The sequence below is a fragment of the Phalangium opilio genome, unplaced genomic scaffold (genome assembly GCF_054372755.1).
Source record: "Phalangium opilio isolate 3A_F unplaced genomic scaffold, DU_Popi_V2 ptg000037l_1, whole genome shotgun sequence".
NCBI lineage: Eukaryota > Metazoa > Arthropoda > Arachnida > Opiliones > Phalangiidae > Phalangium > Phalangium opilio.
In genome coordinates, this window is record NW_028324160.1 from 7,324,117 (window position 1) to 7,337,882 (window position 13,766).

Consider the following 13,766-nt stretch of genomic DNA (forward strand, 5'->3'; position numbering starts at 1 on the left):
CCACAAAAATCCTCACTACCGGACTCGAGGAGGACTCGAACCGAGGCTTAACACCATACCAAGTCCAAAAATATGTACCATGGATAAAGAATTTATTCTTCTTTCCTCTCTAGTCAGCACGCACAAATCTACATTACATACTGGCCTAGCTTTCCCGTGCTGACAACCGAAGCAGCAACAAAGTATATATCAAATAAACTGCCTTCAGAGATAGGGAGTTGCCTACCCTCTAGCGTGAAAACAAAAATTCCTCACGCTCATCCTTTATCCATGTATTTCCGCTGAACTCGGTGACTAGAGTTGGGCACCCGCTCACCACAAATATGCCAGTACCCGCCCGCATTATTTAGCCCATGATGAAATTACCCACCCAAACCCGCAAGACTAAAAACCCTACCCGTACCCGCCCGGGTACACCCGCTGAAAGGATTACCCACCCATGGGTTATCCATAGGTAACCATGGGTAAACACAAAAGTATATACATCGTTCTAGTAGGGCACTTGAAAGGTGAAAATTATACTCTTAGACTATTCAGTACCTGTACTTATTTATTTTGATCAATGTAGTAATTATGGTAATTGTTATGTACAAAAGTCATATCGGACATTGTCGCGCTATGAAGCTCGGTTCTTCTAGGGCTTAAAATTGTTCCTGTGCTGGAAAAGGTTCTTTCTTCTGTGGCCTCCGAGGCCGGAATAGCTAAAACCCAAGACGCAACTTTGCGTAGTGTCGGAAATTGTAACGATTTCTTCCAGAATTCCAGGAGATCAAATTCCGCCACATCTGTTTAATAGGGACAAAGTAATATCATTGTTTCGTTATATGACACATTGAACTTAGGGTGGAAAACCTGAACGTGGTAGCGAATGTCCAATATAAATGGTAAGCTCGTCTTCGTCTTCGTCTTCGTCTTCGTGATCTTCGAATTTCTCAAGGAAAGTTCGGGGCATTTTTGATGGTGGACCTTCATCCTGCTTTGCCATGGAGGTGAGGCGCTCCGTGATGTCACTAGTAGGCGTTACTATATCCATCCAGTTTCTTAGTAACTTTTTAGCTGCTTCGCGTATTTCTTCACTAGTAAACTGCAACTTTTTATATCTAAACTCGAAACTGTGGAATCAGTACTAATTCAAAACCATAAAACCCACAATTTAACTGAAGACTTGGCGAAGAACGCATAACATAACGGACAACGCTTAAATGTAATTGTGGGTCACTTAAAGGGATCGACAATTGTATATCCGTGGGCGGGGCCTATTGAAGCTTACCTTCCATCACATAGAGCTCTACTAACCATGCACGAGTTTTCGTAGGGTGCACTGCTAACCCTACGAAAACTCGCACACAAGCTTCAATAGGTCACCCCGGGTATTCAATTGTCGATTCCTTTAATTAAACGAATTCAGAATTTTACTTTGGGTGTAACATGCAAGCAGCGTAGTATATGGGATCCGATTGGCAGTACTTGTCGAACCATCCTTGGACCGATGTTTTGAAGTTGGCAAACATTCTTGAATCGTCGGCCTTAGGAGATAATTCATCTCGTAGGACTTCGTAACAAATAACCACAATGTTAATTGTTGGGCATTTATCGGCGCTGAGCTTCTCTGAACACGTTCGAAAGTGGCGTAACATTGTTACTAGTTCAGTAACCAGGTCATCGTCGATGCCCGTAATTCTATGCAACTGATGCATTTTTAGAAGTATTTCTTTGACCGGTAGGGACAGTTTCTGGTATGACTCGAGCATAATCAATTTGCTGTTCCAACGCGTGGTGACGTCTTGTTTCAAAGTATAAGGGAGCTTAGAATTTAACCCGGCCTTTTTAAAGTAAGTAACTAACGCTTTCACACCATCAATCGAGCTCTTAATAGCTGGGAAATGTTCGGTAAGGGCTTTGTCTTTAAACGAGTGCTCAAGCACCAAATTCAGAACGTGACATTGACATGGTAAGCGACGTGGGAAAACTCCAACCATATTTGACCCACCATCGGTAACCGCAGTAGAATGATCCATAATTGTACTCGCGTCGTCAGAGGGAAAATAACTTTGCAAAATCCTTGTACATTCACCTCGAATATTTATAGTGGATTTCTTTTCATCTGGGAACTCTTCTACGGCTAGAAGGCTGTTCTTTAAGGTAAATGTATGATCAATGAAGTGTATACTCAGGGATAAAAAGTGCCGTTGTTTGTATTGATCGGTCCACATATCCGTTGTAAATGAGAATCGTGGGTAGGACAGTGACCCCTGCAAGGATGTCATGATGTTACCTTTCAAATGGGATACTACAGAGTTGAGATGTTTGTCTTTTAGCGTTTTACGATGTTGCAAGATGTTTTTTACGTCAACGTGTCCATGGCGAGCTCCAAAGTCTGAGAAGGCTTGCACGATACGTAAGAAGCCTTTCGATTCTACACTATAAAGTGGTCGTAGATCTTGTGCTAATCCAATTACGACAGTTTGGTTTATGTCATCTTTCGCAAGGTCTGAGATAGGTTTTCGCGGCACATCTGAGACAATAACGCTAGATGAAGTCGAGACGCGTCGGACAATTTGGTGCTGCCTTTCGCATGACTGAACGTGGTTCAACAAGGAGTGGGTTCCATTCTTTGCGTCCCACGACAGTATTGAACTACATTTTACACATCGAACGAACCCCGCCGCTTTACCGTCCACGAAAACGACATCGAAGGAGGTCCAAACCACCGATTTTCCCCTTTCGTTTACATTAAATGAGACACGACTAGTTTCAGAATTGTTTTCGATCAATAGCTTAAGGTCATTTTTAGTCAACTTAGTCAAATCCGGTGCTCGCGACATGCCTACAGACACCACAACTACCGCGGTCGCTCAAGCTGACAACGTATACGTTAATGAAATTTAAGTAATGCAAAATGATACATTCGCTTAAAACATGCACATTACACGAGCTCAAATAATTGGTGGCTATCTCGGCTACTGACAAGATACCATACTAATGTTTAGATGGGGTAGTTAAAAGAGTTAAAACACATCCCATTGATAAGAACTTTTTTGTTTTGAGTAAAGAATTTGTAGACTGAGGAGCCCCAATAGGCAAAAAATGACGTCAAAGTCCTATTGAAATGTGACACGCTTCATTTTGGGTAGCCGTAGCACCCACCCTCTAACGTGGTACCCGCAACATATGTTCAGCTAAAAAGACCCGAAATACCCACCCGCTAATTTTTTCTACCCACCCATATCCACCCGCGGGTGGGTTGGGTTTTTTACGGATAACCCAAAGATTTGACTGCGGGCTCCCACCTCTATCGGTGACCCGGAATTTCAAGTAGAGCGCGGCATCTAGTGGGTTTTTACCGATTTAGATTTTAGAGAAGACAGGTGTTTGGACTAAAATTTGACGTCAGCTAGAAGAAACCAAAACCAAACGTTTAGATTATTTTAACTGCGCGTCATTTTCGTTGTGACTGGTGGGCACTAAGTTTTATACTTTGTAAGTATTCCTATTATAATTTTTATAATATAATTACTTAAAATACTAAAATTAAACTATTAATAGTATTCAGTTACGGGTTTTTTGACGACGAAATGTCTTCAAGATTTAATGACGATGAGATTTGCGATGATGATGAAAATAGTGAGATTAATGAACATGATATAGAGACAACTTATGCAACTGAAGAGATTGAAGATGTGGCATCAAGTTCAGCTAAACGATCTTTGAAAAAAAGCCAGGTTTGGAACTGTTTTGAAATACAAGAATCTCAGAATCGGCCTGCGGCTACTGCCACTTGTCTTGTGTGTAAACTTCCTATCAATTGCAATAATGGAAATACGTCCACTATGCGTAAGCATTTACTACATAAACATGAGAAAGAGCATTCAGCATTGATAGAGTGCGAAAAAGAAACTGAACCTGTAAAACGTCAATTGTCTCTTGAAGAAACCTATGCCAGGCTGACGATGTTTTCTCCTAAACACCCGAGGGCTGTTCTTATTACAAACACTATTGGTAGAATGTTAGCTATAGATTTCCAACCCTATAGTTTGGTTGAAAACCCTGGTTTTCGAGCCGTCAATCACGAGTGTGAGCCTAGATATCAGATTCCATCCAGGACCACATTTTCAAGAAGCGTAGTTCCTAAGCTCTATGATAAAATGATGAGTGAAGTGAAAATGGAACTGAAAGAAGCCATAGAAGTCCTTGTCATTTACATCCGACTTTTGAAAGTCTAACTCAAACGACAGTTTTTTGGGCTTAACCTGTCACTACACAACAAACGATTTCACACCAAAAATTTACGCAATCGCTTGTTTGCCCTTCTATGAAAACCATACTGCAGATAACATCCAAATGTCCATACATGAAATCTTACAAAACATAATTCCAGTTGAGAAGGCCGCAAAAATTCCAATATTCGTGGTAACAGATAACGGCGCTAATATCAAAAAAGCTATCATAGAGTCTGAGTGGATGCACATACCGTGTTTTTGCCACACACTTCAATTACTGGTCAATAATTCTATAGATAGCATGGTGTTAAATGGAATATCAATTAAGAATATCTTTGCGAAATGTCGCAAGATCGTGGGGCATTTCAAATCAAGCTACAAAACAAGCCAATTATTGAATGAAGCTCAAGAAAAGATTGCCCAAGTTCCAAGATCAAAGACAAAGCATTTTATCCAAGATTGTAAAACGATGTGGAACAGTCAGTTTTTCATGATACAACGACTTTTCGAGCTTAGGCAACCGCTATCTCAAGTCCTCTTGGAAATTACTAATGTTGAAAGCTTAACTAGCAGTGAATGGTACTCAATTGGTCATCTTATTGAAGTTCTGGAACCTTTTGAAACAGTTACCAGAGATTTATCCGCTGATAAATATCCAACTATGAATCTGGTTTTTCCATCTTTGCACCACCTTGAACGTGAACTAACAGAGCTAAGCCATGGTCTACAACCGGGCCTGGACATCAACGTAGCTAGTCAGTTTTTAACGTCCTTGAGGATAAGGTTTCCAGCTTACAGAAATGAAAAGTTGTATATAGTGTGCATGTTGTTGGATCCACGCATCAAAACAATCTTGCTTACTTCTGCGGAAAAGAAAAATGCAAAAAAGAATCCTTAAGAACGCACTTGACGCCTACATGTTGGAAAATTCAGGGGAGTTATCCATTGGAGAGCAGATACCTTCAACATCTTCAATCGCCAATGGGTTTCAGAATCAGGGAATATGGAAAACTATTGCTAAAAAACTGAAGAAATCTGACAATTCGAACCAGTCCATTTTTAATGCGAGCGATGAAGTAAATACTTATTTGGACGAAATAAATATTCCCAAAAACTCTGATATTTTAATTGGAAAAAAAGGCAAACAGTTTTCCATTGCTAGCCAATCTGGCAAAAAAATTTCTTTCAATACCCGCCTCAAGTGAAAGGTTATTCTCTACCTCAGGAGACATTGTGACTAAAAAAAGGCAATCTCTGCTTTCAGAACATGTAGAACAACTTACCCTCCTTCATTACAACTTGCTTCGAACCCAGAAATAATTCATCAAAAAGTCTAAAATGCAAAATGTTTTGTTAAAAATTGAGCCAAACACTTAAAAGCTTGTTAAAAAAAGTTAAAACCTTGGTTTAAAAAAGTTCTACATTACGAGATGAAAAAATTTCCTTAAACTAATTATTGTCTGGAACAATCTAACGTCGAGATTAGTTCAAAAGTTATGTAACGAAAATATTTTCAAAATTATGATTACCTAACTTTGTGACAATAATAATAATCCAAGCGGAGATTATTTTTTGCCATTGAATTCCTTTAGTTCCAAAAAATATGAGGGGAAATATAATGTTGAATATTATTTTTCTAAATAGCTAATTCGTTTTTCAAATAATTAGCTAATTTTCTCTAAAGATAATCCAAGTGAAGATTATTATTTTTAATTGCATATAATAATTAATATACCTATTCCATTAGTTCAAAAACTTGAAACCCATTTAAAAAAAGTTCTACCTTACGAGATGAAAAATTTCATAAAACTAATTATTATCTGGAACAATCAAAAGTCGAGATTAGTTCAAAAGTTATGCAAGGAGAATAGTTTCAAAATTATAATTATGATTTCCTAACTTTGTGATAATAATAATCCAAGCGGAGATTATTTTTTTTGCCATTGAATTCCTTTAGTTTCAAAAAATATGAGGGAAATATAATGTTGAATATCATTTTACTAAATAGCTAACTCGTTTTTCAAATAATTATCTAATCTTCTTTAAAGATAATCCAAGTGAAGATTGTTATTTTTAATTGCATATAATAATTAATATTCCTATTCCGTTAGTTCAAAAAGTTAAAACCCATTTTAAAAAAAGTTCTACCTTACGAGTTAAAAAAATTTCATAAAACTAATTATTGTCTGGAACAATCTAAAGTCAAGATAGTTCAAAAGTGATGCAAGGAGAATAATTTCAAAATTATAATTATGATTCCCTAACTTTGTGATAATAATAATCCAAGTGGAGATAGCTAATTAGTTTTTCAAATAAATAGCTAATTTTCTCTAAAGATAATGAAAGTGAAGATTATTATTTTTAATTGCATATAATAAATAATATTCCTATTCCATTATTTCAAAAAGATATGAGGACACTATTACTAAAGTGTTTCTTAAATTTTGATTAAAAAATGGGAAAATAAAATACTAACATGTTTATTGACGTTTGTTATTTTTATATATCCAAGCTGTGATATTTTAACATAGAAGAGTAAAAAATAAAAGATATGAAAACATTTAGCCTTGATTTTGACATGAAATAATTTATTAGGACTCGACTGGGACTTGACATAATTTATCAGGACTCGACACCGGGCTTGAGACGTAGTTTTGAAGCTGACTTTAGGACTCGATACCAGTTAAAAGACTCGACTCGAGATTCTATAAGAGCTTTTTTTAGGACTCGAGACTCGACTCGAAGCCCAAAAAACTGGACTCGCACAGGCATAGTGAACTACACGAAAAAAAGCATAGAGACCAGCCCTACATTCCATGTAGAGTGGATGGCTGCAAGAGTTATTTTGGATTAACGAACGAACGTGTACTACATGAACTTCGGATTCACGGAGTGTTTCTAGAAGGGGAACGTTTACCTCTATACCTTCCTCCGGTTAGTACAATTTCTTCCAAAATTCCTAAAATCAGAAGTTAATAATAAACCCCCCTTCGGGGAGGGAGAAGTACGAAACTAGTTAAAAAGCCCGTAACATCAAAGTTTCGCCGTAAAGCTCAGCGGATTTATACACCGCTTAACTCCCAAAGAAAGAGTTACCCCAATTTTTGGCACACACGCGCATTAACTTCCACACTTCCACTTTAGCACTATTTTTATCTTGTTTAACAATACTCTTATTGGATGAGTGAAGCCCATCTAAAACACATATTTTTTTCCTTTCAAAATTTATCAATCCTAAAAACCAATGATTTGCAGACCTATTTACAACTTCCAAAGGAAATAAAACGGCAAGAACATCTTTATTGGTAGCCTCTTTGTGTTCAAGATATTTGAAAGCTGTCTTATAGTAGGATGAAATACAACTGGTTTTGCCATCTAGCATGCCATGCAGGGCTTTGTGCAAATTGACAAACATACCACTTTCAATCAGTAGTACTTGTTTTTCGGCATCAAGAGCTATAATCATATTTGCCATTCAGTTTGCTATTAGAAAACTGCTTACTGGTTTCCCTAATTTGAGAGTCTTGGTTTGACTATCCATATCGAAATCGTCATACTTCACGAATTCTAGAGCAACTTCACCTTCCAAATCTATTTTAATTGCAGTGTGATTGTCACTTTTTGAAGATGTGCCTGAACTTACAACTTCAGATGATGAGCTACTTAAGCACACTTCGGTTTCAGAAATACCGGATTTTTTTCATTTTTCAATGATCTCTCCTAAGCCGGGGTGGCCAGATAATGCGTTATTACCGGCACCATTTTCCTGTGGGTTGTTTTCATGAACGAGGTACGTCTCATTTTTTGCTGGAATTGACATTTCTCCGCCGTAATCCGAAGCCGGAAGAATGTAGCTGTCATAACCTTGATTCCTGTCATATTTTCCTTCATCAAGAATGTTCATTGATGAGTCAGAGCTGGTTATTGAATGTACCATGGTTTGAGGATTTCCAGACTTTTCTCCGATTTTATTTGTCTCAAGTGGAAAAAGGTCCCCAGATGTTGTTTCCATTTTTTCAAGAATGGGAATGTTTTTAACAACGAAAGTTTCGTTTGTTTCTGGAAATAATATATCCTCGTGGCGTTCCAATATTGGAAATATGTTGCTGTAATTTTCTGAAATTCTTTCAACGTGGGGTATAGATTTTTCGACATGGGGACTATGACTATTAAAAGTCATCGATTCTCTGTCAATGCTCAAACCTTCATTTATGGGTGCATAATAGTGAGGTCCATGGCATGTATCATGTGAACCACTTCTGCATTTAACAATTTATCATCGGGTAAGTTTTGTGCGTTCAGAGATGAATCAAAATAGTCAAAGTCCATTGTGAGTGATTGAGTTTCTTCGTTATCATTGTTCATCAATGATGTATCAATTTTGTGTATAAATTCATCGTCAAAAATAGCATCTCTTTCGCAGTAAGCCGAGTCTGGAGCAGCAGTGAAAGAGTAGTCATAGTCATCCTTTCTTGGTTTTTTGCGACCACTACGTATCTTTGGTTTCATCAAATTTGATGCTATTACTTCTTGGCTTCGGCCTTCACCTAGTAACCGCATTACAGCACTGATGTGGAAACAACCGCTGAGTCCGCAAGTGCAGGTATTTTTTCCCATTTCGACGGCATACGGAACTCTGTCAATAGGATTTCTTAAAACATGACATTCATTTTCAGCTCGTACGTTATCAAATGATTTTCAATGCAGATTGACGTCAAAGCTTCGTATGCGATGTTACCAGGCTCGTTAGATTTGCGTTTTCTACCTTCGTTAATAGAAGCCAATTTCAATTTTTCAATAACGTCTTCGTTAGTCCAGTAATTAACTTGAGGCAGTATTTGTAAATCCCTATTCTGGTTACCAGGTAATTCAGTGTTTCTGTACTGCTCTTTTAATTCATATGAACCAAGGCCTCTGTAGGCTCGATTAGCATCTTTTAGTTTCGAATGCTGATAGTTAGTGATAGCAATAACTCCTTCGTTTACCTCCAATTCTTTGTTACCTATATACGCTTTGAAGTCGGCGTGAAGGCCTTCGCTCAGGTTATTTGTTGTAACGCATTTCTGGAAAGCAGCAAATCGCTTGGTTACAGCTTTAATGCAACCTCTACGCAAAGCATTCTTTATATGTTTATCAGCGTACTCGGCAAATGGTTTTGTCTACGTTTTTCTAAAAATTTCATAAAGATTGTCAAAATTTTCTAAGCTGTCGCAATTAATTAAGTCGTTGATAAACTCCAAAAAAGCTTTTTTATCTGTTTTTGACAGCCAGTCACTAACATTTCTCTTCAAATGGTGCTGACAGAAAAGAATGTTTTTCCTTCCGACTACGCAACTCCTTGAAATTGCTTCAATTAAGCCAGCTTCTCGGTCACAAATAATAGGAACATTTTCCGCGTATTCATCGACATGCAATTTCGGGGCAACAAAGTTTTTCCAGAAATGAATATGTGTTGCAATGTGTTTTCGGTTATGTATCATGGCAAATTAATCAAAACGCGTCTTGGATTTAACCAAGACCTAAAAAGTATCGATAAGAAGAGAGTTAAGCAAGTGACTGATGGCCCAGATATTAAAAGTTTTTTTTCAAATTAAGACTTACATGCTTAAGATGCTGTTCGGACAGTGGGACAAAGGACGATCTTCCTCGTAGAGCTTAACATGGCGGGTGGGTAAAAAAGGAGAGGGCGTCGGACAGCCCCTTTAAGAAACTTATGTTCCATCACCCTATTCCATTGAATAAACTTAATTTACTGGTAGTCAATTTATTCCCTCTCAATAATTTTAAAAATTTACTTATCTCGGGTTTTCGAGCACAATTCCATTCCCCGTTTACATTTTATAACCACATTTATCATTTTTAGAAGAGTACGTGCATGGATAAAGAATGCGCGTGAGGAAATTGGTTTTCACTCTACAGGATAGGCAACTCCCTATCTCGAACGACAGGTTATTCTGTATATACTCTGTTACAACATGGGTAGTCAGCACGCGTAAAGCTAGGTCTCTATGTAATATAGCCTTGCGCGTGCTGACAAGAGACAAAAAACTTCAGGATATTTTAAATGATTTTAAATCCTGAAGATTTTTGTCTCTTGACAGCACGTTACATAGAGACCTAGGTTTGCTCGCGCTGACAACCGATGTTGTAAAGAGTATATACAGAATAAGCTGTCGTTCGAGATATACAGTTGCCTATCCTATAGCGTGAAAACTATTTTCCTCACGCGCATCTTTTATCCATGGTACGTGTATGACATTGTGTCGTTAATAGGTTGCTAACATATCCGCGTTCATGGCCTGAACGATTTATAGTGAAACCTATTGTTTTTGTGCAAATTTCAACAATGGCGGCAAATTCAATAGGGACGTTATGATTTTTAGTCTTGGTTAAACTGAATATATGTTAGAGGGAAAGACACGGGGAAAATAGTTTGCCTTCCATCTCGGTCGATGGAAAGATCATAAAAAGAGTTGAGACGTCGAGGGGTCAACCCCCTGTATATCCCGAAACTGAGGAAGGATTGACATCTCTCTTTTAAGTAGAAAGGGTCTATAGCAGCGCTACGACAGACAAGGGTCACACGGTTCTATGCCAGGCCCATGGCGTCTCTATCGTTTCTATGGTTCGCAAGCAGTAGGGGGGTGCATACATGCTGCATACTATTGGAAAATTTTTTGATTTTCTTTGTTGTAAACTTTTAATTGTCAACTTAAGGGCGCTAAGGGTGTGAGAGTGTCAGCTGGACTCAGCGCGGTCGTAGCCTGAAAATTCTGACTTGGCTATTTTGCAATATAGCCTGCGTTCACCAAGTCGCGTGATCTAGGAGGCTGTGACTCGACTCTGCTACTTAGTCTGTATATATTCAGGAACAAGGTTAATGAATGTATTAACGGTTTTTAAAGGAATATGGGAATTTTCAGGGATAGCCCTGCATTTACATACTTGTCGCTGCTTATCTTCCTATATAAATGTAGTATTTCTAGTAGCCGCAGAGACTTCTGGTGGCACTCTGTATGCATTTGGTAGAATACTTTTATAGAAATTGAAATAGTAAAAAATATTTATAAAATAAAATTTGGTCGAATTATTTCGTAGTTGTCCTATTTCAAGCCGAGGAATGTTCTCAAAAACAATTACTATTTGGTGACGAATACCTTAAAAAGTACTATTCACACGGAATTTTGGATCAGCTTAACGCGTAATTGAGTGGGCTATTGCCTTGGTGACGAGGCCAGCGAAAGAAGGCATGACGCATTGACGCCGCATGAGAGTGGCACAAGGCGTACTTCTAGCCAGGACGATGTATACAACTATGCATCCTCCTTGCTCGTATCGGGCATAGCAGAGGCTAAAGCAGACTACGACTAAATCGTTTTGTCATTGTTACGTGTTATGGTATTTTTCATCACGAAATCCCCTAAAATGATAAATGTGGTTATAAAATGTAAACGGGGAATGGAATTGTGCTCGAAAACCCGAGATAAGTAAAATTTTCAAATTATTGAGAGGGAATAAATTGACGACCAGTAAATTAAGTTTATTCAATGGAATAGGGTGATGGAACATAAGTTTCTTAAAGGGGCTGTCCGACGCCCTCTCCTTTTTTATCCACCCGCCATGTTAAGCTCTACGAGGAAGATCGTCCTTTGTCCCACTGTCCGAACAGCATCTTAAGCATGTAAGTCTTAATTTGAAAAAAACTTTTAATATCTGGGCCTTCAGTCACTTGCTTAACTCTCTTCTTATCGATACTTTTTAGGTCTTGGTTAAATCGAAGACGCGTTTTGATTAATATCTGTGACTTCGGTCTTAATTTTTATTAATTTTGTGTAGACACGTTGGTGATTTTATATTGATTATTTCAACGCTTATTTCTGCATGCCGTAGAATAGGGAGCTAGCAGTTCTGACCCTGAAACGTCACACCCTTCTATCTCTTACTGGAGTTTCATCCCCCTAACGGTTGTAAACAGTATTCTACGCGCAAAAATGCCGACCAGATAGGGGCTGCGTGACATCAGACTATCTCTTCCCCCTAGCCAGTTGTTAGCTCCGTATAGGAAGTAGTTCATCATTCAATAGAAAATTGTTGAGAGATCGGAGCTATGGGAACGTCACATCGATATTTTTAGTCTAAATTGTATGACCAAAGCTGACAAAGATTGTAGTATCACACTATAGAGAGCTTTCAGATGGGATAGTAGTACGTCACACCCTCCCAAGTCTTACCGCGGTTCTGGTAGCCATATTGGGTGGTCTCAGCTTCATTCCTGCTTTAAACCCACCAATATGGCAGCGTAAATTACGTCACGAGACTCGGCTTCTCCTCCAACTGAAAGCTCTCTATTTCAGGTGGACCAAGACCAGATGCTCTATTACAAATTTTTGAGCCCCATTTCCAATGTCATTGTTTTAACAAGATCTTATTCAAAATGGATAATTTCTTTTAACCTTGATAGGAAATAAAACATATAGAATATCCCATCTTTTGAGGGCGCTCTAACTTTAATCTAGTTTAAAGAACTAAGATAGTATTTTTTGGTCGAAAATGGCATTAAATTAGTAAACTATCAATACTTTAGCAATATTTCGGGGTGAAAACAAATCCAATTTTGCAAAATTTTGGGAAAGATGTCAATTCGATAATAATATGAAATACAATAACAGGCACACATTCAGTCATTCAGTTTTAATGTTATTAGCTCCGCTCTTAAGTACAATTCTAATTGGATTCAGCCTTTGGGAAATTGAAGTTGGTGTTTAAATGATTTATCAGCATGCTAGGAGGTCAGGCAACGGAAGTATGCTTTAATTTGTCATTAAATATAGGAAATAACAGGGTTAAATTATTATTTACTTGTAATCATGAAATTAATGATATTTTATGCGCTGTAAACTATTTTATTTTTAATAAATAAAGTTAAATGACAGTTACGGTAATTTATTGATGAAAAATTTAGGGTTAATAATATTATTTTATATAATAGTTAAAATACAAATAGGAATGTTTTTAAGTAATGGCTGTTTAAAAATTACTTTCAAATCATTAAAGTACTAAATTGCACTAAGAATGTTTTTGTTTGACTATTTTCAAGTTTTTAAACACGCATGATTATGATATTGGAAGGCGCAAAAGATTTATTTAAATAAACATTTGGTTTGATACTTGCCACGTTTATTTACAGCAAGTAGTTTGGGCTTAATTTCCCTAGTTGTTATTTAATTTTGGTATTCATTATAAATTTATTCCAGTCAATAAATATATTGTTTTTTACGTTTAAAGGTAAAAGTTGCATATTTTAAAGGGTTTTTGCAAAGAAAATTGTTTTTTGACACCAGAAAGGCTTTTGAGGATAATTAGCGATTGCGTCCTGCTGCCAAAAAATAGACCTTAACAGGGAAAAGCTAAGAGTAACTATAATTAATTTTAAATGAATCTAAAATGTAAGTTTCACAATGAATGTGTGAGAGGGATTAAAAAATGTTCAAAGACAGTGATACGTGAAGGTTGGACTTAAAAAGTGTGAGAGTTCATCATCATCGT

The 13,766-nt window shown here is 37.4% G+C and overlaps 1 long non-coding RNA gene across 2 annotated transcripts; it reads left to right on the top strand.

The window, feature by feature from the left end:
• Positions 1 to 315: 315 nt before the first annotated feature.
• LOC149684081 (uncharacterized) lies at positions 316 to 2,033 on the top strand. Of its 2 annotated transcripts, none has more exons than XR_016384172.1 (3): positions 316 to 509; positions 597 to 1,832; positions 1,896 to 2,033. It is a non-coding gene; the product is annotated as an uncharacterized LOC149684081 (long non-coding RNA). The 2 variants fall into 2 exon arrangements; XR_016384171.1 differs by lacking the exon at positions 316 to 509 and having other exon boundaries at positions 747 to 884; positions 938 to 1,832.
• The last annotated feature ends 11,733 nt before the right edge of the window (positions 2,034 to 13,766 follow it).